General features: G+C 45.6%; 1 pseudogene; it reads right to left on the bottom strand.

Annotated features, from left to right (window-relative positions):
* Window positions 1–178: 178 nt before the first annotated feature.
* On the bottom strand, window positions 179–880 carry LOC104529457 (fibropellin-3 pseudogene; annotated as a pseudogene).
* Window positions 881–5,720: the final 4,840 nt, after the last annotated feature.

Raw genomic sequence — 5,720 nt, 5'->3', positions numbered from 1 at the left:
GACATTCTGTGGTTCTGTAACAGAGATTTTAGTCTCACAGCTGTAAAACAACAGCTTCTCAGGACACCTACGGACTCTATGAGACACAGCAGCAGCAGCAGGCAAATCATGGAGCTACGTGAGCAGCGAGATGTGACCCAACCACCCTGCTGGTGCACGAGCACGGGATGGGAGGTACCTGTGTAGCCGGGGACGCAGTCGCACAGGTAGCGATCCATCTGGTTGAGGCAGGTGCCGTTGTTCTGGCAGGGCTGGGACGCGCACTCGTTGATGTCTATCTCGCAGTGGTACCCCTGGAAGCCAGGCACGCAGAAGCAGCTGTACTCGTTCACCCCGTCGCGGCAGATGGCTCCGTTCTGGCAGGGGTTGGAGGCGCACTCATCGATGTTGTCTCGGCAGTCGGCCCCGGTGAAGCCAGGCTGGCAGATGCAGCTGTAGCCCCCAGGACCCTCCATACACGTCCCGTTGTTGAGGCAGGGGCGGCTGGAGCACACAGAGCTTTCTGTTTGGCAGCCTTCTCCATTCAGTCCTGTTTGGCATTCACAGGTGTATCCATTTACACTGTCTACACATTCCAAACCAGGATGTGGACAAGGGTTGCTCTCACACTCATCAATATTAACGTCACAGTCGACACCTGTGAAGCCAGGCATACAGATGCACTCATGTTCCAGGAGCCCCAGAGTCCCGTTGCAAATCTTATGGGCAGGACACTCGTGCTCAATGCAGGCATCATACAGCAGCTCACAGTTAATGCCCATGTAGGCTACAGGCTCCACGGGGCAGGTGCACTGGTAACCCCCTTCCAAATCCTTACAGCTCCCACCATTTTCACACGGAGATGAGGAACAGCCGCTGTCATTTTCAGAGCATGAAGTTCCTGTTGAGAGAAGAGACTTTGTGTTAGCATTTGTAGCCCTAAAGAAGAAAGTTCTTCTGCCAGTCACCACACATGACTCAGAGATTGCCCATGCCTACCTAAATTCCACACTGCAAGGGGCTGTTCTAGCCATTAGCTGAGAAGGATATTGGAGAATCAAATATTTACTATAAAGAAGACAACACACCTTCATATGATGGTAATTAAGAATTTCTTAGTAATTTGGGTGACTAGATGCCTGGTTTTTAGGGGGCACTCACAAACCAACCGTTTTACTTGGGCCTATTCATCCCTGGGTCACTTGGAGAGCAGTGAAACATTAAATCCACCTTAAATCCACTCACAGATTAATTTGGTGTAAAATTCAATGACCCCTCTCACCCTCAGGGCACAAGATTCGTGCTTGGAAATCCAGACGATAGGTTTTAAGATACTGGCTGTGGCTCTTAATGTCCCATCTGCTCCTCCTGGGGATACAATTTTTTCTCAGCTAATCCTCTGGTGATCTGAAGACGCTGCCATAACCAGTCCAACCCAAACTCCAAACTGGCACATTGCTCACAGCCTCTGGTCACACTGAGCAGCTCAAAGTTTGATAACCACTGGCCAGGAGCTTTCTCCTCACAGGTTAGACGTGTAAATTTACACAGCAGGAAAATTTTAGGTGTTCTGAGAAGAGCAAAGAAGAGCAGAGACTGATGAGATTCACTGTACTGATGGCATTTTAGATCCAAACTCAGTACATGCAGAGCCAAAGCAGCAGCCTAATAGCCAGATGCCAGCACTAACACTGAGAGCAGATTCCCCTAAATCTGGGAGCATCTGGATGTGATCAATTTATTCACCCCCAGCCACAATGCTCTGCTGTCCCCAAACCAGCAGTGTTTAAAAGGCTCTTGCCTCATTAAGCAATTCCACCATCCAGAAACGTGACGGGATGTGCCCATGGGAATGCAAATTTAATTCATATAAATGAGATTTACCTGATACAAAAACCAAAGAAGTACTCAATTTAGGTATTTGTCAATGGAGCAGAACAGAAGAATAGGAGGAATCTTAATTTATTTTCCAAAAGAAATGTCAAATTCGCTTTGTGAAACAACCTGGCCAAAGGGCAGAACAGCCCAAGGGACAGGAGACAGTTGCCTTGATGTTAGAGTGAGGACACGTGCCCTGGACTCAATGACACAATTATACACTTTCCAAAGCAAAAAAAACAAAACAAAACACAACAACAATAAAAAACTCATCCAAAAATAGTATAAAGGGACAGGGGTGAAGCAAACAGAGAACTTCTCCCTGCACAAGGCTGCAGTCATTAGCCCCTTATCCCACTGCAGAGGGGTTTTTCCTGCTCCATTCCAGGACACGTAAGAGAGAAGCTGTGGGGTGCAGATACCCCAGGCTGATTCCTGCCTAAGTGTTATGAGACATCCATACTTGGAAGTAACTCTGCAAACAACTATAGAGCAGATGTTTTGGAAATGTCTATGGAAAATGGCCACAAAGCAGAAGTAAAGCTCATGGAATAGCAACTGGTATCTGAGAAATATCTACTGCTTCTGGTGAGACAGTCCAGACTTTGCTAGCACTGGAAGTCAAGCACTCACTAGCTTTTAACCTTGCTTTTAGATGCCATTGTGTCAGCAGCTCTTTGCTCTTTTTTCCTGCCTTCTGTATGTATCTGAGAGGAACCTGGAGTCTCTGGGAAACTCCACAGAACTGCAGGTGGAGAGCAGGCAGTCACTGACACTACCCCCAGCTCACACCCCTGGCCCTGGCTGCACCACTGCCAGTTGAGAAATGTTGTTTCGATGTGCCATGCTCCGAGGATCTGCCCAGATCACACCCCACAGCATCGCTTCTCAGCTCACCTCCCACATTCTCTCACTCATGCCACCATTTTCCCAGCCCATTTTTGGTCACGTTTGCCTTGCTCTGGTGCACCTTCTACACACACTTAGTTCAGCTGTGTCACTGGTTTTCTATCAGCTTGCTGCCCTGTCAGCTCCTCAGTCTCTTTGTACCTGAAGGTGGAGGCACCCAACTTCAGGGCCTGAAAGGGACTTGGAGGAGACTTTGGTTTACAAAAGCCTGCCCCTGCCCTGACCTCTCCCAAATTCCTCCCACCAGAAGACTCTAGTGTTTCTAAGTCTTCTTTTAAGAGGCAATGTTGATGGGGGAGGAGGGTGCTCAGCCCTTTCTCTTCCCAGCATCATCTCTATGGCCCACCCCTCCCTTCCTCTCTCATGTGATGCTGGGGAGAGTTGCTGAGCATTGCACTGTCCAGCAATCTCATTATTCTGCCATCAACCCTTTTATTATCAGATTTCCAGTGAGGCAGAAAACAAGGATGACGGAATCTGCCTGGAATCTCTGTAGCAATTAGAGTGGGAGCCCAGGAAACTATTTGCAAAAGAGCTTTACCAGGCAGGAGATAGGAGCCTTTGTGCACTTAATGAGTAACCAGGCCCAGGCTGCACTTTCCACAGGCCAGGAGCACAGGCTGTGATGAAAAAAAAGAGACCAACTCCAGTGCACGTTCAGAACAACTTCTGCAGACTCCACCTGCAAAGAAATTCCCACCTCAACGGAATCACCAAGCACTGCCAGGGCAGACAGGCCAAAGTCATTTCAAAGGCCACATGCAGTCGTCTTCTTCCATTCTAAGCAGACAGTGTAAATGCTTCTTACCAATAAACATCAAATCCCTGCGCTGTTTCCTCTCTTTTTGAAAGTTCTTTCTCATCTAACGTACCTTCTTGTACCTTCTCTGTTTTGGTTCATCATATGTCTCCAGTGCTCAATAATGCAGTGTAAATCACAGGAAATCAAACAATATCTAAATAACTTAAAAGTATTCTGTGAACTGCAGCTTGCAAACAACGACCCACATGCTTGTGCTACTCAGTGGAGGTTACAGGTGTATTAACAACACTAACTCCAAGATTATATCATCTACTCTGCTGCATATAGCATGCCTGTACTAATACTGGAATATTTCCCAAGGACAAAACTACCACTGTGTAAACATAGTCTAACCCAAATATTCACTCAGAGGCAGCACTGAACTGCTGGCTAAATAACTCACCCCAGACGAGACACTAACTCAGAACAGAATTTGTTAGAGTGATGTCAGGAAGGGGGATTGCAGCAGTGAGGAGTGAGCACAACACTTGGGACATTGCCAGGAAGTGAAAACACCAGGAAATTCTGCAAGAATTCCCTGCGCTAAATGGGTATCAAAGGCTGAGACTACCACCTAGCTTGAGAAAGAACACATGTGGCATTTTTAGCTCTGGTTTTGTTATTTCCATCCATCAGTCCTCAGGCATACAATAATTCCCCTCAATTTTGGAATAGATTATTATGTGAATGTGAATAGCATATGAACATACCAGATGCTAATAAGCATAATGAATAAATGAGCTTTTCCTGCTGCACAGTATATTAACCATGAAAACATGTACTTCAGACTGTGTAAATTAGGGCAAAGTCATCATATTACAAGAGTTTATAGTTTTCCACAAAAGTAGTTGCTGCTGGATTAACAATGACATTCAGGATTTTTCCTTTATGTTTCACAAGAAGAATACAAATCAGGGATGTTTGTAAGTGAAAAAAAACAAACCCCAAAAACCAACATTAAAAAATATATTACAGTCAGACCATCCTGCAATCCTACTCTGAAATGAAACTGGAGAAGACTGCAGCTTCTTTGAAGAACACGTTCCAGGCATTCAGGGTGGATTAGGAGGAACTTCAAAGGCCAACAGAGTCGCATATAAAGCATTCATTGAGCTCTGTCAGGACAGGTCTGGTTTTACACTTTAAAGGTTGGCCCTAAAAGATGAGGTCTGTGACCTTTTGTATCACTTCAAGGCAAACAAGCTGCATTACCAGGCTTTGTTTTCATCAGTGGCTTTAATAATTTTACACTTTATACCTGTACTAAGTGATTTTGTCAAAGGCTAGTTGCAATAGTGAGTTTTCTAGCCATAAAAAGATAAATCAGAAATTAATGAGATGTTGGGCAATTCGAGGTCCCCCTGGTAGTAGGTCACTGTCCCTCTCCCTGAGTCCTGGGGAGTCTCTAAACTTCAGTAAACCAGGACAAGATGCTGTTGCTCTGCCCTGGCAGAGGGAGTTGTGGGGCCTGATGAGGACAGCGCGGGAGGAAGAGGTTCTCAAGCTGCTGTACCAAGGTTTCTGGACTTTTCTTTCAAAAACAAACAGCCATTTCATTACCTCACCACTTGTGAGGTGCTGCTTTAGCATTACTCACTGGCTCCTCTGCTTTGTTTTTGCTTTTCACAAGCCTGTTTTTTCAAAGCCTTGGGAAGCTATGATAGAGAAGGGATGACCTCAAGCTGGGGATACACCTGAACTCAAGGAAGATGCTCAGTGCCACACCTCCATGGACCTCCCTCTCTAATTTTAGCAGCTTAAGTTGTTGATTCCCAAGGTCCCCTTAATTGTCAGCCTAGGCATGCACATCACATCTATCTGAAGTTTCTAACTCCTCAGCTGCTTCACTGCCAGCTCCCTTAAAGGGGCTCTTAATGGTCACTTAAAATTCCAACAGGGAAGTGGCAGCACCCGGGTTATCAGCCCAGAGATTCCCTTGTTTCCCTCCTACTGAAGGACAATTTTGCCAAGTGATTAATGCTTTTTTTAAAAAAACTATATTTAATGTGTTACTCAAATGGAACAATATAATCTTCACAATCAAAAAAATTCTAAGCAGAGTTAGGGGTACTTACTGAAAACACCCTTCTCTGAATACCTTTCTGAGACAACAGGATGAGACAAGGATGAGAATCAACTCTGCATGTCTAAC

The sequence above is a fragment of the Antrostomus carolinensis genome, unplaced genomic scaffold (assembly GCF_000700745.2).
Source record: "Antrostomus carolinensis isolate BGI_N321 unplaced genomic scaffold, ASM70074v2 scaffold45428, whole genome shotgun sequence".
Classification (NCBI taxonomy): Eukaryota; Metazoa; Chordata; class Aves; order Caprimulgiformes; family Caprimulgidae; genus Antrostomus; species Antrostomus carolinensis.
Note: the sequence above shows the minus strand (reverse complement) of the source record. Positions and strands in the feature narration are given on the sequence as shown.